General features: G+C 42.0%; 1 protein-coding gene across 5 annotated transcripts in view; it reads left to right on the top strand.

The window, feature by feature from the left end:
* Window positions 1–497: 497 nt before the first annotated feature.
* Window positions 498–20,906, top strand: part of NINL (ninein like) — a 145,464-nt gene continuing 125,055 nt past the window's right edge. For 2 of the 5 annotated variants that reach the window (XM_039843552.1, XM_039843550.1), the window contains exon 1: window positions 499–717. The gene's annotated coding sequence lies outside the window, so the exon portion shown is untranslated. Of the gene's footprint in view, window positions 718–20,906 lie in introns of all 5 variants that reach the window. The other 3 variants (XM_039843551.1, XM_039843549.1, XR_005648841.1) reach the window with 2 other exon arrangements.

Here is a 20,906-nt window from a genome sequence, read left to right as displayed (position 1 = left end):
TACTCATTGTGACTGTTGTATATTCTCAGTCTCTAGGACAATTCCTGGCATGAATAGATGCTCAATAAATATTCATTGATTGAATATGATGGAAATATAGTAACCAGAAGTTTTATGTCTCCCAGTTTCCTCGACTAGGAACTTGAGGCATTACCATTGCCAACTAGGCTTCCTCCAGTTGGTTTCACAAGAGGATGCTAGACCAAGAGCCAAAACCCACAGAGACCACATGGCTTACAGGAATCAGCGAGATCAGCTTCGAGGTTCACACATGAGGATTATACTTTCCAGAGATGCCCAGAGACTGTGGAGGAGCCCCAGTGCCAGCATACCACGGCCCCCACCTCTGCACCCTCACCAACCGGTTCTGCAGATTCCCCAACCTCGGCGTTCCCTCCCCGCCCTCGGGAGCCCTCCCCACACCCCGCTCTCAGCGATCCCGCCCCCGCTCCGCCTTCGGGTACCGCCCCGCTCACTTCCAGTCCCGCCCCACGCCCGGCTTCCGGCTTTCTCACGCTCCGCCCACTCCGCGACCCGCCCTAGCTCTGGGTTTCGCCAGCTGCTCCTGGCGCACGGAGGACGAGGGGGCGGTGCCCGGTGTTCTGGAGAAGCGCGGCACCTGGACTTCCAGGCACAAAGAGCGACCCGCGGACTCGGGTTAGGATACGCGTCCTTGCTCAGCGCCCTTGGCCCGCGTGGAAACAGGAGACAGTTCAGGTGAGCAGGGCCGGGGCGGAGCTGCTGGGCCGCACGTGCGGGCGGAGGTCCGGCAGGCGGCGAGCTCCTCCCGTGGGGCTGCGGAGCAGCGAGGCAAGCATTTTGGGGCTGCGCCTCAGGAAGTAGGCAGGTAGAGACGAAGGTGTCTTGGCCCGCGACTCTGAGCAGAGCGAGGACGGGGGTGAGAACCTGCGGCAACCCCCCTTCCCCGCCTCTCGCCTCCGTGCCCTGGGACTGGCCTCTGCGTGAGGTCTGTGTCCTCTCCTCGCCTCCGGGCATTGAGGCCACAGGTTCGGTAGGTGTGACGTGATGTCCTGCTTTTCCCGTCACCCTGGAGGGCTGGGGTCACTTTAACGTATCCTAAGGCAGCCTGGTTGCTTGACTCAGCCTTTAAAAACCCGATCTTAACAATTGGGGAGGTTTCTGAATGTCGGTGCCCCTTTGAGTAGAATTTGCAGTGTTTCAGCCCCTTTGCTAACGTGGACGTTAAATTTGTGGTGTGCGATCCGGGATTGGGCGTGGGCAGAGATTTCATTGGGAACTTGGAGATTAGACGTTTGGGGAGAGCCATGGCAGAGGTGGGCCACTGCAGCCTAACTTTGCTCGGCAGATGCGCCGCTGCCGGCAGGCAGATGGGCCGACCCCACCAGTGCCAACTACCTTCTGGTTTCTCCTGTCACCTACAAAACGCGAGGGCCCCCTTCCTCTGCCAAGTAGAATTATTCCAAAGAATCATTTGTAAATAAGATTGCATCCCACCATAGAATAACTTTTTAGGTTGTACCTGTCTCTTTTTGTTGTATTATGAGTTTGCATTTGGAAAAATTGCTTCAAATAAGACTCCACTCTCTGGGGCGGAAAAGTCTGTCGTGAGTTTTATCTATTGTACTTAGCTGTTTGGCAGAATTGCCCCTTTCCTCCCATCTATGTGCTCAGGCACAAATGCTGTATAGGAGTCTGTCCAATCTCTTTTGGAGTTTCACACTCATAACTGTGCCCTGGTACGTTGTTAGGAGCTCTGTGTAGGTCTGTGTGTTTGCACAGGATGGAAGTGAAGAAGGGTCACTTAGTTCCTTTCTGCTCTAGGCGTCTTTGGCCAAGCTATGGAACAGGGAGTAGGTCCAGGGAAAGAACTGTGAAGCTGAAAGGCTTGAAGAAAGTCAAGTGAGGCTCAAGGTCCCACCACCAACACTGTCAAGGAGGGATGGATTATGATTGACAGTGACTTTGAGGCCTTTGCTGTGGTTTCCAGGTTTTTCAAATTGGTCTTAGAATACTTTTAAAAGAAGATTTAAAAATTAATGATAGTTAAAATTGGTCTATTAAATAGCACTGTCAGCAGCCTCACAGTTTTTATAGCTGTGTGCAAGGGTATGTGTATATTAAAAGAAAAATGCTAAGGCGGTTAGGGAAACAGGCTACCACTGTCTTTCCTGTCCCTTTTCTGTTTGGTTTACGCATCTAGTGGTTTAAATAAACTATTACAAATTTACTGGCCTATATTGTCAACTATATGTGTTTAAATATAGTTTAGATTCAATAAAAATTAGAAGATAATCATTTTTGCAGAATGAGAAAACTTTTTTCAAAGAACTTGAACTTCAGATAACATCATATTAGAAAGAGAACACTTTATACAGGAAAAGTTGGGGGTTAAAAATTTTTAATTTAGTTTATATAAACTTTGACAGAAAACTTATTCTCTGAATTGTACTTATCTCATATATTGCCATTTGCAGAGCTGCTTGGAGATGGGTGAACTGACAGTCATTTGCTAATAGTATATTGTAAATCCCTTAGTTTTAGTGTGTACTTTGTTCTGAGTCCTTAGGAACATTTGGTGATGGAAAATAGAGTAGCAGAAGAGATGCAAAGTTCTAACCATAAGTATTCAAAGTATTCAGATCCTGTCCTTTTATGGTGAGTAAGTTTTTGAGGAACCTCCATAATGTTTTCCATAGTGGCTATAACAATTTGCAATCCCACCCACAGTGCAGGAGGATTCCCTCTTCTCCACATCCTCACCAACACTTTATTGATTTGTTGATGATAGCCATTCTGACAGATGTGAGGTGATATCTCTTTGGGGTTTAATTTGCATTTATTTCCCTGACGATTAGTGATATTGAGCATCTTTTCTCCTGTTTATTGGCCATCTGTATGTCCTCTTTGGAGAAATGTCTATTCAGGTCCTCTGCACATTTTTAAATTGGATTTTTTTTGGGGGGGAGGGAGGTGTTAAGTTCTATGAGTTCCTTATATATTTTGGATATTAACCCCATATCATTGGTGAATATCTTCTCCCAATCAGTAGTTCTGTTGATGGTTTCCTTTCCTGTGTAGAAACTTTTTAGTTTGGTGTAGTCACATTTGTTTTTTTTTTTTCTTTTGTTTTCTATGCACAAGGAGACATATCTCCTCCACAACTTCTGAGTCCTGTCAAGAGTTTACTGCCTATGTTTTCTTGTAGGATTTCTATGGTTTCAGGTCTTACATTTAAGTCTTTTAACCATTTTAAGTTTATTTTCGTATATGGTACGGTCTGGTTTCATTTTTTTTCATGTATCTGTACAATTTTCCCAATCTCTTTATTGAAGAGGCTGTCTTTACTGCATTGTATAGTCTTGCCTCCTTTTTCATAGATTAATTGATAATATAGGCTTTGGTCTATTTCTAGGCTCTCTAGTCTTTTCCATTGATCAATGTGTCTATTTTTATGCCAGTACCATGCTGTTTTGATTACTGTAGATTTGTAGCATAGTTTTATATCAGGTAGTGCATGATATCTCTAACTTTTTCTACTTTTTAAAGATTGCTTTGGCAGTTTGGGGACTTTTGTGGTTGCATATAAATTTTAGGAGTATTTGTTCTGTGAAAAATGCCATTGGTATTTTGATAGGGATTGCATGAGTCTGTAGATTGCTTTGGGTAATATGGACATTCTGATGATGTTAATTCTTCATATCTATGTGCATGGAATATTCTTTCATTTATTTGTATCTTCTTCAATTTCTTTCTTCAATGGCTTATAGTTACCTAAATACAGATCTTTTACCTCCTTGGTTAATTTTGTTTCTTGGTATTTTATTCTTTTTCATGCAGCTGTAAATGGGGTTGTTTTCTCAATTTTTCTTTCTGATAGTTCATTATTACTGATTTTTGAATATTAATTTTGTATCCTGCAGCTTTACCAAAGTTATTAATCAATTCTAATGGATTTTGGTAGAATCTTTAGGGTTCTCTGTGGTATCATGTCATCTGCAAATAATGACAGTTTTACTTCTTCCTTTCCAATTTGGCTACCTTTTATTTTTCTCATCTGATTGCTGTGGCTAGGACTGCCAATATTGTGTTCAATAAAAGTGGTGAAAGTGGATATCTTTGTCTTGTTCCTGATCTTAAAGAAAAAACGTAGCTTTTTGCTGTCGAATATGCTGTTAGCTGTGTGTTTTATTATATCTGGCATTTATTATGTTGAGGTATGTTTCTTCTATCCCCATTTTGAGAGTTTTTTAAAAATTATAAATAGATGTTTTGTTAGATGTTTTTTCTGCATCTGTTGATATGATCATGTAATTTTTATCCTTCATTTTGTTTAAGTGGTGTATTACATTAATTGATTTGAGGATATTGAACCAACCTTCCATCCCAGGAATAAATCTCACTTAATCATGGTGTATGATCTTTTTAATGTATTGCTGAATTTGGTTTGCTAATAGTTTGTTGTGGATTTTTACATCTATGTTCATCAAGGTTATTGGCATTATATATATTTGGTAATGTGTTTGTCTGGTTTTGGTATCAGGGTACTGTTGGCTTCATATACTGAGTATAGAAGCCTTACCTCTTCTTTTTTTTTTTTTTTTTTAATTTTTGGAATAGTTTGAGAAGGATAGGTATTACTTTTTCTTTGAATGTTGGTAAAATTCACCTGTGAAGCCGTCTGGTCCAGGAATTCTGTTTGTTGGGAGTTTTTTGATTACTAATTTGATTTAATTAGTAATCAATTTGTTCAGATTTTCTGTTTCTTTCTGATTCAGTCTTGAAAGATTGTTTGTTTTTAGGAATTTATCTATTTCATCCTGGTTGTTTAATTTATTGGCTTATAATTGTAGTATTTTTTAAAATCCTTCATATGTCTGTGGTGTCAGTTGTCATTCTCTTTCATTCCTGATTTTATTTATTTGAAACCTCTTTTTTTTTTTCTTGATGAGTCTGGCCAAAAATTTATTAATTTTGTTTATCTTTTCAAAGAAACAGCTCTTGGTTTTATTGATCTTTGCTGTCGTTTTAGACTCTACTTCGTTTACTTCTTTGGTCTTTATGATTTCCTTTCTTCTGCTCACTTTGGAATTTGTTCTTTTTCTAGTTCCTTTAGGTATAGGTTATTTATTTGAGATTTTTCTTGTTTCTTGAGGTAGGCCTGTATTGTTCTGAATTTCCCTCTTTGCTTTGCTGTGTTCCTTAGATTTTGGGTCATTTTGTTTTCATTTTCATTTCTCTCAATGTATCTTTTGATTTCTTCCCTGGTCTCATTGTTAATCCATTCTGTTTATAGCATGTTATTTAGCCTCAACATGTTTGTGTATTGTTTAGTTTTCTGCTTGTAATTGGTTTTTAGTTTCATACTATTGTTATCAGAGAAGATGCTCAATGAATTCAATCTTACATTTATTGAGATTCGTTTTGTGGCCTAACATCTATCCTGAAAAATGAGCCAGATGCTCATTTTTCAGGATAGATGTTAGGCCACAAAACGAATCTCAATAAATGTAAGATTGAAAAGAATGTATATTCTCCTGCTTTTGGTGAAATGTTCTCAAATTGTCAATTAAGTTCACCTGTTCCAATTGTCATTAAAGGCCACTGTTTCCTTTGTTGATTTTCTGTCTGCATTATCTATCCACTGATGTCAATGGTGTGTTAAAGTCCCTTACTGTTCTATTACTGTCAACCTCTCCCTTTGTATATTTGGTCAATATTTGATTTATTTATTTACGTGCTATGTTGGGTACATAGATGTTTACAAGAAGTATATCCTCTTTTGGATTGGTCTTTTTACCATTGTGAAACACCCTTCTTTATCTTGTTACAGCCTTTGTTATAAAGTGTATTTTTTCTGATGTAAGTATTACTACCCAGCTTTTTTTTCATTTCCATTTGCATGAAATATATTTTTTCTTCCATTTACTTTCAGTCTGTGTCTGTCTTGATCTGAAGTGAGTCTCTTATAGGCAGCATATGATAGGTTTAGTTGTTGGTTGCTTAAATTCAAACACATTCTAAAATCACCACAGTCTTTATTGACCTCCTCCACATTTATGTTTTGTTATTACTTTTTATTTCTTGTGTGTGTATCCCTTATTTTACTATTATAATTACACATGATCTTCCTACTTTTGTCTTTTTATCTTTGTACTAGCTTTATAGTTGGTCGATCACTGCTTTTACTAAGTGTTTGCCTTTGTCAGTGAGAATTTTTTCCTTTGCTATATTTTCTTATTCACATTTTGATTATTTTGTGCCAGTCCCTTCTGTTGAGAACAAAGTTTCTGTTGAGAAGTCATCTGACATTCTTATGGGGACTCCCTTGTAACTAACTGTTTTCTCTTGCTGCTTTTAAAATCCTTTGTCTTTAGTTTTTTACATGTTAATTATTATGTGTCTTGGTATGGGCCTCTTTGGATTCATCTTGTATGGAACTCTCTGCACTTCCTGGACTCGTATGTCTCGTTCCTTCGCCAGGTTAGGGAAATTTTTAGTCGTTATTTCTTCAAATAGGTTTTTAATACCTTGCTCACTCTCTTCTTCTGGTACTCCTATGATGTGAATGTTGGTATGCTTGATGTTGTCCCAGGGATTCTTTATCCTCATTTTTAAAGATTTTTGTTTCCTTTTTGCTATTTCAATTGGGTATTTTCTATTATCTTTTCTTCCAGATCATGGATTTGATACTCTGCTTCATCTGATCTGCTGTTGTTGATTCCCTCTAGTATATTCTTCATTTCAGTTATTGTATATTTTTCAGTTGTGATTGCTTGTTTTTTTACATATTATATCTTCCTTTTTATATTTTCTGTCTCTTTTTTTTAAGTTCTCACTGAATTCATCTATCCCTCCCTTAAGTTCATTGAGCATCCTTTAAACCAGTGTTTTGAACTCTGTATCTGATAGATTGCTTGTCTTTATTTCGTTTAGTTTTCTTTTGGAGTTTCATCCTGTTCTTTCATTTGGGACATGTTTCTTTGTCTCCGCATTGTGGTCGACTTCTTGTATTTGTTTCTGTGTATTAGATAGATCTGCTTTCTCTCTCGGTCTTGACAGAGTGGCCTTGTGTAGAAGGTGTCCTGTGGCACTGTCCTTGGTCATCTGAGCTGGGTGCTCTACAGGTATCCTTTGTGTGGGTTGTGTGTGCCCTGTTGTAGTTGGATCTCGATTACTGTTGGCATGTCTGTAGGTCCAGTTTGCCCTCATATTGACTTGCTGTGAGTGCTGGCTGTGACTACAGTGAACAAGCTGTTATATAGGGGCTGACTTCAAGGCGTAGTAGTCATTTTACTGAGATCTGCTAATTCTGCCCTTCAGGTGTGTCATTTGTGGAACTGGTTGGGTGGTGCTCTGGTGTTGTCTGAAGCTGACCACCGGGTTTGTTGGGTCTGCAACATCTTTGGTGGGGCTCTGTTGCAGAGTAAATTTAGTCACTGCTCCTGTCAGGCCTGAGTCCACTTGTAGGAGCTACAAGTGATCTGTGGTTGGTTGCCGCTTGTACTGGCCTTGATGGTGTTTGGGAGAGGCTGCACTGTGAACCGAGGCTAACTGTCACCAGTTCTGGGCTTGGGACCCTTTGCTTGATGTCACTATATGAGCTGAGACCAGCTGCCACTTATTCTGAGATTGTGGCTGCTTAGTTGAAGTTACATTCCAGGCCAAGACTGGCCTTCAGTTGTGCCAGGCTTGGGGCTACCTGATGAAAGTTACAGTGCAAGAGACTGGTTGCTGATTGTGTTAGGCTTAGGGTTGCTTAGGAAGAGCTACAGGGCATGTTGAGGCTGGTTGCTGCTTTTTTGGAGTTCATGGATCTTCTGGAGATTTTGGGAAATTCTGCCAGACCAGCTGAGGCAGGCTGCTTGTGTGCAGGAGCTGCTGGAAGAGACTGGGGCCAGGTGAGCCAGTTGGGTGGGAAGAGTCTCAGGGAATCACCTGGGCAAGGCAAATGGTTTTAGCCAGGTTAATGGAGAACACATATTATTTGCTTCCCATCTATGCCAGTCTAGCTGGGTGGAGGGAGAGTTCAGTAAAGGAACAGTGTCACTTGCCAGCCCTCCCACCTCAGAAACAGTTGCCCAGAACCCTTCCCTTTCAGCCCTTGCCATGAAGTTAGTCAATTTAGTTTCTCCCCGTATGTCTCTGGCAATTTTTGAGCTGCTTCCCCTGTGCTGGAGCCCAGAGCAACTGAGTTTGTGAGTGAGCAAGTCCATGCATGGGTCCCTTGAGGAATGCCTTGAACTCTAGCAGCCCTCTGACTCACACAGATGTAATCTCCTCTGGTTTTCACAGCTAGATGTTATAGGGACTCCTTTCCCTGGCACTAGTACCCTGGGCTAGGGAGCTCAGTGTGTGGGCTAGGGAGCTAGGGAGCTTAGTGTGAGAGCTAGGGAGTTCAGTGTGTGGCTGTGACTTCTCGCTTCTCAGCGGGGACCTCTGTGACCAAGATGTCTCTCCTGTTTCTTATTCCCTACTTGCCCATCCGATGTCTCTGCCCCACCTACCAGTCTTTTACCCCTCTTAATTCAAGACCCCCCCCCCCCACCTACTTCACGGATGTTGCCATCTCTTTAAGAACTGGATTTCTGAAGGCGTGCGTCTCCTCCCACACGCTTGCGACGCGCACCTGGGTCCTGGCGTCCCCTGCACACTGGGGGGGCCTGGCACACCCAAGACGTGGTCTGTGGCTCCACCTGGGGTGCAAACCCAGGACCCGCGTGTAAAGCAGACGTGCTAACCACTACTCTATGGAACCACACCAGCCTCGTACCAGCCTTGATGTGGCTTCTTCTTAGTTATAGGGCTATCGTTCAGCTGGTCTTCAGGTGGTTCTCAATGATGGTTGTTCTATAATTTAGTTGTAATTTTGATTTGATTGTGGGAGGAGGTGAGCACAGAGTTTATGTACTTTGCCATTTTGACCAGAAGTCTTCTGTAGCCTCGTAGCTCTCTATAAGAAAGATGAGTAACATACCTGGTGGCCTCCTGGCTATTCGATCCCTTTATCTGTAATAGGCTACACATGTCCCTGCTGCTATTCCACAGAGGCATGGTGTGTGGGGGTTGGGGAAAAGCACCTTTGGCGCACCACACAGATATTGTTTCTCCCGTACCTGGGCCCCAGGCATGGTTTCTGCACCAAAAATGGAGCTTTAGTTTCTTGGTGTTTTTGTCTTTAAATTTTGACTGAGCACTGATTGCGTGCCAGACTCTGTTCTCAGTGTTTTTGGTAAATTCTTTCATGTAGTGCTCACAGAAATCCAGAGCTGGGGCATACTGTTGTCCCCATATTACAGATGGGGGGTTGATTCCACCTGAGGTCAGTTTTACATTGCCGTAAGGAGTGTGCCAAGATCTGGGCAGGCGTACAGATTCCAGGCCTCCCTCGACTTGGGGTTTCTACCATATCTCAGCCTCAGCAACTAGATAGGAGAATTGGCAAATTAAATTCCTTTAGTAAGTAAGAGTGTAGATGGCTTAATAAATTGTGCTTTGCCTATGGGCTTCATACATGTGCGTGCCCACAGAAATAATGTGACAGCCTGCTGAAATGTGAAAAGGTTAAAGGATAATTAAAACCAGAAACTGGACAAAGGAGGTCTATACCTTAGGCCTAGTTTCTGGAACCCCTAACCACATTCTGTTAATCATGAAACTTGTAACAATGAGCTCATACGCTAACTGCCAATTTTAGCCTGTGTAACCCTGCTTGCTTGCATGGCATGAAAAATAATCAGTTGTATAGAAGCTGAAAATTACTGTTTGGCCATCGCCCATGAGAATACTGGCTATTGCCCATGGGAACATAGGCAATCACCCATGGGAACATAACATTCTAACAGCAAGCTTTCTGCTTCTGTACTCCCCGCTTGCACACCTGACCAGTGGGTTGACAGGTAATGAATAGGAGAGAAATAGACCTTTGTGTTTAAGATAGAATAAAGAATGAGATTTAGGGCTTAAAAACCTTGTATCTTGGCATTTCGGGGCTGCTCCTTTGCACAAGAGAGCCGCCGGCTAATAAACAGCCTTTGAGAGCATACTTGGTTTGGTCTATTCTGTACAGGCCACAACAATAACACTTTTATAAAAATGAGTCTCATGCTAGGATTGGAACTGTAATAAATCCTGAGCCCAAAGTAGAGGGGTGGTGGACTAGTGTTGCCAGGGTGGACCACCTAGGGGGACTATTCACCTGCTGGGTCTCCCTCAGGGTCACTAATGGCATCAAACCATAAACGTAAGAACCAGCATCAAGAACTATGACAAAACATTTATTGACTTGGAGTTTAGTTTCAAGAGTACAATTTCATAAAGTTAAGAATTTAAAACTCAACATGCAGTTTCCTCAGTGGAGACTTTGATGAGCAGCTTGTCATAGCCCAGGGAGAGCTCGTTGTATCCAGAATGTCTCTACCTGCCCTGTATTCAGGTAGCCTGAGAAAGCAGGTACTGGGACTGTTCGTCCTTGTGTCCTTCTGGCTGTGTTGTATGCATGCAAGTGGAAAAACTGGCAAAAATGGACAACGTCACCAGTTTCTCAGCTTGGGAGGGATGACAGAACTGTGAATAGACAAGACTCCTTCCTGAATACTTGGGGTATGTGTGTCCTCCTGTGTGGATGAGAAATAAAACTAAGAACTCATTGTCTCGGTGATAACAGGGAGGGTGGGTGGTGCCTTCTGCCCCAAGGAAGCCAAATTCTAAGGGCAGACTGCTGCTCAGCCAGTTAGCTTTCTGGGTACAGGGAAGTGATGGGGAAAATTGTCCCTCTGACTTGGATAGAAACATGGATGCCCAATTTCTAAACCCCACAATCTACGTTGTCAATATTAGAACATCCAAACCTATAGAGAATTTTTATAAGAATTGATTTGAGCCAAACGGAGTATATGCCTAGAAGCAAGATCCGAACAGAATAAGAAAAATCCTTCCTTGAATGACAGCTTGCAGCTTCTTTTAGGCATTTTGAATTAAGGAGGGAACATAAGGAAGATTACTTGGAGGTGGGAGAAAGCAAGGTTGAAATTGGATTACAAGATAGTTAACTAGGTTATGTGCTCCCTTGAGGGTCCCTTCACTTCTAAGGAGTCTGAAAAGGAGCATTTCAAAGGTGTGTTAACCTAAGTGTACAGAAACAATGGGCATGGCTTGCTAAAGGCAAAGATAAACCTTTTACTAAGGAAGTTATAGGCCTGGAGTGTGACTATCCACGATGACCTGCCCAGTTAGAAACTTATGATCAGATCAACTGTGAGGTTACTTTCCGTAGAACCCTTTTTTGTCCACAAAGTTAATGGCCTGTTCTCACAGCTGGAAGTACTCCTCAGAAAACTTTCAAACAGGATGTTTACAGGAGTCTTGCATAATTCAAACTGAGCTAGCCCCTGCTCTGTGGCAAAAGTATAAAAAATAGTTGATGGTTCTCTCTGCTTTGTGGCTTTAAAGTTAAGTAGTTCTTGATACTGTTAGAAAATAGAATTCAACTAAGTAAATTCGAAGATCTAATTGGCTTTATTAAGCGATTCATGATTTGGGCGGCATCTCTTCTAGCAACTAGCAGGGCTATCCAAAGTGGTGTAGAAAGTAGAAGATTTTTATATGAAGGAGGGTGGAGCAAGGGAACTATTAGTAAAAGAAAAGAAAGGATTATTTTGGGGCTGGGACATCTTTGGGGGAAGAGAATGGGAAGGGTTTTTTGTTTGTTTGTTTGTTTTTAATGCAGATTGCTTTATCTTTCTATGGAAGATGAGGAGAGTCCACAGATTGCCTTACTGGTGTTTTACCAGAAAATTCCATACTGGTGGATTAAAATCATGTTTCTAGGAGAAATTGAAACTGTAGTTAAATCTGGTATTAAATCTAAGCTTGGTATCATGGACTTTTAGTTCCTTTTTTGGACCTACGTTTTTCTTTAACAATTCATTTTAAATTCATTTTGAAATTTCATTATTTCCAGTTGTACACATGCATAAGACTTCGATATTTTTAGAGTTTACTATTTCAAATTCTCATAATTCAAATTCTCATAAATGGATACTACTCTACTATGGATTCCATCTTAACTAAGTGATCAAAGTTAACATCACCAGAAAGAAGTCATGTGCCTCCTGAAAAGAAGTACTCAGAAAGATACAACCTTGCTGGTTGTTGGCCTATTCCCTCCATAACCTAAATCTCATTGTGTGGAAACATCAGACAAATTACATTTGTGTGACATCTACAAAAAATAATTGGCTTCTATACTCTTCAAATATTTTCAGCGTCAAGAAACATAAAAAGACTGAAATACTCTTCCAGTTGAAAAGGACTAAGGGGACCTGAAAACTATATACAGTGCTTGATCCTGGATTGTGTCCTAAAAGGGAAGGGGGGAGATAGCTATAAAGGACACTGGGATGATGGACAAAATTTGAATGTGAATGGTGGGTTAGACAGTAGTATTGTATCAATGCCAAATTTTGATCATTGTACTGTGACTGTGTCCTTGAGTTTAGTAAATACATATTGAAGTATTTAAGAATAAGAGGGCATAAAGTCTGAAACTTAATCTGAAACAGAGGTAAGAAGAGAGAGAAGGGGAGAGAGAGAGGGAGAGAAAATGATAAAATGAGAATGATGAATGAGTCAAAGTGAAAACAGTTAATTGGAGAAACTTGCTGTGTAAAAGATATTCAAGAATTCTTTGTACTTTTCTTAGAGCTTTTCTGTAAATTTGAAATTATGTCAGAATAAAAACTTATGGAAACAAATGTCCACTTTGTATTTAGCATAATCTAAATAACTCCCACCGGTAAAAAAAGTTTACCGTATTTCACCTATTCTAAGATTCATCTTTCGTCTTTCATCTTATAACATCTCTGAATTTGGGGTACATCTTAAAATTAGTGCTGTCCTGGCATTGTGTCAGATTTTGACAGCAGTTTTTCTTTCTTAGTAATTTGTCTTAGAAACAGTGGCATATTGGATTTGATGAAATATAGTATTTTTCCCTGCTTTTTTTTGTCTGAAGAGGTGAAAAAAAGAAGATAGTTCTTTGGGTAGCTTCATTTGTAGAAAAATTTTCAGTTCCTCATGCTCACATCTATACTCCAGGCCAGGTATCCAGCTCTCTTTGCTCATTTCCACCTCTATGCCTCATAAATATTTCAAACTCAACACATTCTAGTCTGGATTTCTGTGTTCTCCACCAATCCAAGCTCTTCCTCTGTGTTTCCTGTCTCAAGGAGTGGAAACCTGATTTTTAGCCATCGATGGTTCCAGAATGTCTTCATGGAAGGAATTTAGGGAACTGTTCAGGTATGCATAAAGGAGGTAGTGTGCATCCTTGCCCAGTTGCGCCTTGGTACAGATGCTAGTTTTAGCGCTGCCTGTTTCTTGAAGTATCTTTGGCCTCCAAATAAATGTCTGTTCCTCATTTTTCCCACTTGTCAAGTGAGAAAAGTTTTCTCAAGTCAGTTAAGATAATAGACAAAGCAACTTAAGTTCCCATAGAACTCTGAAATTCTGTGAGTTAAGAGAGAAGAGCTTTTAAAAAAATCTTTCATGCTGGAATCATTCAAATAGCTGATTCCGTTAAGCAGACAAGTCTCTGATTTCATGTGTCAGTGAAGGACCAGGTATGTGACTGGACTCTTCTGCTTCTTGACTCCCAATACTTCTTCCCAGATTTCTTTATTGGGTTCAGTTCCTGGGTGAGTCAGGGTAGGGTTGATTTTTTACCCTGAATTCTTACAAGGACCACCAGGATGCCCCCCAGCTTCTCTTGTCCTGGGGCTACTAGTCAATGCAGTGTTGGAAACTTCTGTGGCAGTGTATCAAATCTCAGATCTTGAACCCCACTTTGTCACCCTTGGAAATGCTTCCTTCCTAAGTATTTATAGTACTCCCTAGTCTCTAGTCTCATTTGACCCAGGAAACTTTGCATCAGCCCAGGACTGTAACATTTTAGTTTATTTTGTTTGGCATAGACTTCAAGCAACTATAATAACAAAATACAGTGCTTTCCCCATGGCCTGATTTCTTGGACCGCTGAGTTTTATCTACATTTAAGATGATTAGTTCTTGGCAATTCCGAATCTGCTTTTAGGGCCATTGAGTTGTTGGTGTTGACACTGACCTTCATAGCAGACTCATTCTTTAGAAGTAGAAATCCAAAATATTCAGTCCTCTGTTGGATTCTGTGGAATCCAGTATATATAAGTGTGAGAGGAGAGCAGAGAATATCAGCAGTGTTTGTGTGATGTGCCTTTAGGGTCCAAATTGCATGGCTGAATTCAGATGAAATTTAGGATAATTATAAGAAAAGAGTGAATTGTTCTTATAGTTTTCTAGATAGATTTTATACATTGTTACTTTATTCTTTTATTTTCTTTATAGCCACCATGAAACAAAAGGTTACATCATGGTTCTAGCAAAGAGGGAACCATGTCTTGTTGTTTCTGAACAGATGGATAGAAGTGGATTGGAATATGGAATGTTTGGTTAAAGTGTTGCTTTTTAATGTGGGCCACTATTCAAGTTAATGTTCTTTCCTTGTAATTGTTGTGGCCGCCGGGCCCCCGAAAGACACACGGACCACCAGAAATCAGTGAGTTATAGGAAACATGCTCTTTATTCAGCCAGCTGGGTCTGCCGGGGGTACGCAGACCCCAAATTAAGCAGCCCCGAAATGTAGAGGTACAAGGTTTTTAAGCCCTAAATCCCATTCCTCATTCTGTCTTAAACACAAAGGTCTATTTTTCTCCTATTCACTACCTGTCAACCTACAGGTCGGTTGTGCAAGCAGGGGTACAGAAGCAGAAAGCTTATTGTTAGAATGTTATGTTCCCATGGGTGATAGCCTGTGTTCCTATGGGTGATAGCCTATGTTCCCATGGGCGATAGCCAAGCAGTAATTTTCCAGCCAACACATAATTAGGTTTACTAATATAAAATTTTTGCATAACATTAGGATTTTCTGGTTTAGTTTAGAGCTAAAAAGACATTTTCTCATATATTCTGGTGTGCAGAACATAAGTGACTCCATTTTAAAGTGAATCTGCCATCTTGACATCTGGGTGAACTTGGACCATTGACCCTCCTCCCCTTTCCCTAGTAAGCTTTGGAATATGATCAGCCTTGGGCTAATTACTGGATTACCATTAATTCTCTCTCTGGGGCAATACACCTTTGATGTTGCCTTGCTCTGGCACCAGAGCCTTCTGACACCTGGTCCCTTTGAACATTCTCACATTCTTAACTGCTTAGGAGATATAAGTACAGAGTCAGGGAGGTGGGAGGTAGGTGTGGAGAATACCCATGTCATCTTGTTGCTACCCAAGACAAGTCTCATATGTAAGTTCCCCTAATAAACTCAATGTAATGATGGAGTTGTCAGCTTCTCTCTCTGGTCTCCTGGCCCCAGGAGATTTTATATACTGTTTGGGTTTTAGATTTCTGTACTTATTCATGGAAAACCTTTTTAAAAAATATTTAAAACTACTTTGTATGTTTGTGATGCCAGAAGCTCAATGGAATGTCCAAGAGAGGACTCAACTCAGAGCTCTGATGACCAGGTTCTTATCTTATGTCATGAGAAAGAAATCATGGACAAGATGAATATCAATAGGAAAGCACAAGGTTTATTGAAAGTACATACTTTACAGGGAAGTGCAGGTGAATTCAGAGATCGAGTAGTGCCAAGTATGTCTGAATTATGGGCTTTTGTTCTTCTTGGGGCAGGGCTCTGAGTCCTGATATACTGACATAGCCTCCTGGTTCTCTCCCAGTGGGCGAAGAGCTTGGTTTCCTGTTCTTTCTAATTTGGTGTTTCTGGAACTGTCATCACATCTGGTGCGTGATGGGAGCCATAGTAACTGCAATGCAAATGAGAGTATAATGATATTATAAGTAGCCAAAGGTCAGGTCTCAGTCAAAGATGGTAGCTAGTCAGGATAAGATTGGACCAGTTTGGTTTGTTTTTCTGTGCCAGGACTGAAACAGAGGAGGGACTGAGCCACATTTTGAAGGGGGAGGGTATGTGCCTAGGCTACCTGTCCTACTTCATAAATCCCCCTTGATTTTTGGACCTGGAATCATATGGGGTGTGGAGGGACTGGAGATCAGGCTTCTGTAGCTACTTCCAGCTGGGACAGGGTATCATCCTTACCTAGCCTGGGCCCGAAAATCTCTGCCTGCCTTATCTAAGAGTTCAAGATTTTTCTCCAGGGTGATCTTTGTTGGAATGGGTCTGAATCTCTGTAGCATCATCATCCTTATGTGGAACTATTGTAGTCTAGAGGAGATCAATTTAACAAGATTAAAGAGGCATGGGCCAAAGATTAGGACTAATCTTTAGAACTAAAGCTACCCAGGGCCCTAACAAGGGAAGGAACCAGTTTTCAGAAGGTAAAGCATGCCTTACTTATATCCTGTCAAATAGAATCTGCCATTGGATTTCCGTTAGCAAACTCATGCAGCTATTTGGCCTGGTCATAGACTTTTTAAATGTTTCCTTTTACCTGGCCAGTGTGGTATTAATGTAAGTGCAGCAAGTCTTATTAATAACTGTGCATATACCTCCTTGTTCTAATAATAGGTAGTCAGGAGCCAATTGGTTATCAAGGACTACACTTGCTAGTGAAGGGTGAACTTTCTAGGTTTTGGAGAGCGTCTCCACTACTTTGTGCTAGGGTGGCCAGACTTTGAGTTAAGTTTCTTAAGGCGGCTTCATGGTAGGCAAATCCTCCCCCATGGGGCCACTAGACTAATGGCAGCCCCAGTGCCAGCTATGATAAGTCCTATGGCTTGCTTGGATCAGAACTGGGTGATAGTATGGATGGTTATGGAGGAGAGATGCCTCATGGGCCTAGAAATCCTAGAGTGCATTAGTCCTTGAACTGAGAATTGTCAAGAGTAAGAGTAAGCTAGTGCTATATGAGGTTGGGGATATTGTCCTTGGGGTTGTTTTTCGGAGGGTAGTATGTTTGTGGGAGGTCTACAGAGGAAGAAATATGTTAGTGGAGCACATGCTCGTCATTGAGAAGAGGAATTGAACCAGTGGGTTAGAGTCGGACTCCAAGGTAATTGTCGTCTGACACTGAGGGGATAAAGAGCCTCCCTGAAGTTTGGCATCTCTAGGTCCATTAGTGCTCCATTAGTCCATTAGTGCTTTCCGCCTTCCAGGGAAGGTAGTAAGGTCAGCAGACTTCCTTTTTAAAGATTGTCTAATAAGTTTTGGGGCTCTGATCTTGGGCACCATTGAGGACTCGGTGGCTTGCTGGGCATCAGTGGATTATGTTAGAAGTACATTTTAGAGAGGTGTTAAATGCGATGGGGTAGAGGGAGGAGTTAGTGGGGATGCTGAAGGTATTCTCCCTCCCCCCACCTCATGATGCATTTTTGGCATGGAGTCAACTAGGAAGAGCAGTTGAGGAATCTTACTCCAGTCCTACTAGATTGATTATAGTCTGGGATAAGGGTAAGACAGCTTAGAGGGGTGGAGCTGAGGACCATTGTCAGGGAGTAGGGCCTAAGGTAGGCCTTTGGACAACTGCTGTGATATATGACAGTGAGATTAAGATTGACAGGCTGAAATCCAGGAAGGGTATGACTATAGTGGGGTTGTTTATGACTTATCCAGCAGTTAGGCTATTTCCGTTTGCTATTAGAAAAGTTTGCAAAAGTATTGGATTTTCATTCTCCTCAGAGGGACTGAGAATAGAATAGGATTAAAAAAGGATTAGGGTCATGATAATGGAGCTATTTGGTTATGAACAAAATAATTGTTAAGTGGGGTGCTGGGTGGGACCCAGGTGAAGAGGAAAGCAAGGACCGAGGGAAGACCCACACCAAAAGCAGTAACTAACAAGTCAAGAAGTTGGAGTTATTCATCTGTTGGTGAAGGGACATGTCTCTCTTCTTGAATAACAGCTCCACGTCTTGTATGGCATCACAGCAGTATTCTGGAATCAAGCTAGTTGGAAGCTCCTGTGAGGACTTGAGGAGAAAAGTTTAATCCTGGATAGATGTATCCAGCTGTTTATGCCATGGAATTTAACAGCAGTGGGAGTACTTAACAGGGCCTGGTAGTGCCCTTTCCGTTTTGGTTGTAGCTGGTTTTCTGGAGAGTCTTTTTTCTAGGTTTTAAGGAGGATCTAAACTCCAGGGAATATGGTTAAGGGCTATTAAATCTCTCCCCATTAAGAGGATAAGGCCTTCTGGCATAACTAAAAACTTCTGAGAAATTAGAAAGTCTTGAGGGTGACAGCACAGAGATAGGGTGAAGTACCTCTGTTTGGGTTGGCCATCTTCTCCTGTGATGGTACAAGCCACAGAGGTCAAGGGCCCTGTATGATCTGTCAAGAATGAGTAAGATGACTCCCATGTCAATTTAAAAAATTTATCTGTTTACCTATTATGTCATGGGCTGCCTGAAATTCTTCTTTAGTCATGAGCTTTCTTTCGTGAGGAGCCACCAGGAAACCCAGGTCCCTTCAGTTTTCCTCATATAGGGCCATGATGGGCCTAGGAGTTTCCCTACTCCCTTTGGAGCTGAGAACATTCCCTATTTGAGTGGCCTGATTGCTTCTATTGAAGACATGGTCTAGGGGGCTCTTTCTTGGGGCAGGGATACTGGTTGTTCCAGTGTCCTGATTTTCTGCAGTTAAAGCAAGCCTCCTTTTGGGCTGTAGGGGTTGTCTTTTTTGAGTATCCCTTTATTCCCACAGGGTGTTCCTGAGGTTGCAAAGCACTACTGATGGCAACTACTGATGGCAACAGCCATTATCTGTGCCTGCCATTTGGGTCCTTTTCTTCTCTTTCTCCTCCTCCTTCTCCTCGCCTCCCCCTCCCCCATCCTTTATTGTTAAAGACTTCAAAGGCTGTGTCTAATAATTGAGCTATTGGAGTTTGAGGATGGTATTGACGCTTTTGGAGTTTCCTTCTGATGTCAGGAGCAGACTGACTAATAAAGTGTTGGTCAAGCAGAGATTGTCCCCAGGAAAGGAGGGATCAATATTAGTAAATATCTGGAAGGCCTCAACCAGCGAATCCTGGAATAAAGCTAGATTTTCTCCAGTCTTGGGTTATTTCCTTTTTATAGTTGACTGGTTTGATTATCCCTTTTTCCATCTCTTCAATTAGGCAAAGTGCTGTATGGTCTCTTTTTGTCAGAGATCTCTCTGCCCTACCTGGTAATTCCAGTCAAGGTCTTGACTTGGGACTGAAGTTGCTCCCACTGGATGCCTGTCTTATTGGGTGGCAGCCATCCTATCCACATGTCCCTGGGCCACGAGCCAAATTCTGTTTTTCTTCTGGGATGCAGCAAGTAGATATGACTACCTGGATGTCTCTCCATGTCAGATTGAAGGACATCATTAAGGTCTGGAATGTGTCAGTAAATCTATTTGGGTCCTCAGGAAAACACCCCAGTTTAATCTTACATTGGGTATGATCAGTCATAGAATATGTGACATGGAGTCTGAGGATTTCTGTTTCCCCGTTCACTACTTTCCTGAGAGGACAGAGTTTGGTGGATTCTGGGTGGTAAGAGGTTCCACTCTGGGTGTGTCCCGTGGAACTGGGTCTGGCTGCTTCCTCTGGCAAAGGGTGTGTATATGGGAGCATAAGGAGCGGGTGATGTAGGATAACTAGAAATGGGAGGGGAGGGTGACTGAGGGGTTGATGGCTCCATGTCTCTCTCCTTCCTGCTTGGACACTGGTGACCTTGATAGGAGAGGGTCATAGAGGAGGTCAGTGTTGTCTGGCAGAGGAGTAACTAAAGAGGATTGGGCGTAACAAATTTTACAGAAGCCTTGCTTCACTGGGTCTTGATAATAGGGCCATGAAGGCCTAGGCATAGGGGACTTCCATCCATTTGCCATTTTGTCTGCAAAGGAGGTCTAATTGTAAGATTGTGTTATAGCTTAAGGTCCCATTTGCAGGCCATACCTCCTTGTTCCTGAGTTTGTATTGGGACCAGGCCATATTATAGAAGATCAAATTCTTCCGCTTTCTTCAGGTATAGATGAAGTATTTTCCATGGTGCCTGGAATGCGAGAGGAGAGAACTAGAACTAGGAGACTGGATTCTTGGGTAAGGGTGTCCCCCTATCACTTTATCTAACCAATGCACTATGAGGCCAAGCTAAGAGTCAGGGTGTCCCAATGGTAGCTCAGCCAACAGCACCTGGGTGTCCCTGGGTTGGACTTCTGCAGGCTGGAAGGTGTTGAGGCCTTGACCCTTGGCTGTTTCAGGGTTTAACAACAGAGGATTCCAGCAAGGAAAGTCTGAGTGGTTAGGTGTGGTGCCAAACAAAGAGGAGGTCAACCTTCTTTTGAACGTGGGTCTCAGATTCTTGGATAATGGCCTGGAGTAGGGACCGGAGATTGTATGGAGCAATCTGAGGTCCCCAAGTAGATGAAACAGACCAGATAACTGTACGCCTCATCACCAGAGAATGAGTCTTTCCAGCGAGGTTATACTGAACCCATTCTAGCCCTAGTTTGCCCCTGTATTCTGGGGATGACATGGACAACAGAGGAGGAGATGGTGGGTGAGATACAGAATGATCTTGTCAAGGGGAATATTGAAGTAGGATAGGTCTGGATATAACTGATGTGGAGACCAGAGAGGTCGACTACAGAGGAGGCAAGACTTTTGAGGCCAGGCGATCTGACTGAGGCAAAGGAGAATAATGGGAGTATCAAGGCCATGTAAGTGTAAGAAGATGGCAACAAGAAATGGTCCCAAGAAGGCATGGACAAGAGGCTGAGGCTAGAAAAGAGAGAGGAGAGGGAGGAAGCCATGACGAAATAAAGTCAGACCAGCCCAAGAAGACCAGAAAATGATCTGTTGTGAAAGATGGTCACAGATAAAGGGGAAAGGAATTAATGAGCATGTTTTTACTGTGTGCCTGGGTGCATGGACATTGTCTTGAACTT

The sequence above is a fragment of the Pteropus medius genome, unplaced genomic scaffold, assembly GCF_902729225.1.
Source record: "Pteropus medius unplaced genomic scaffold, Ma_sr-lr_union100, whole genome shotgun sequence".
Lineage (NCBI taxonomy): Eukaryota > Metazoa > Chordata > Mammalia > Chiroptera > Pteropodidae > Pteropus > Pteropus medius.
The sequence above is the reverse complement of the archived record's forward strand: the minus strand, read 5'-3'. Positions and strand labels throughout refer to the sequence as shown.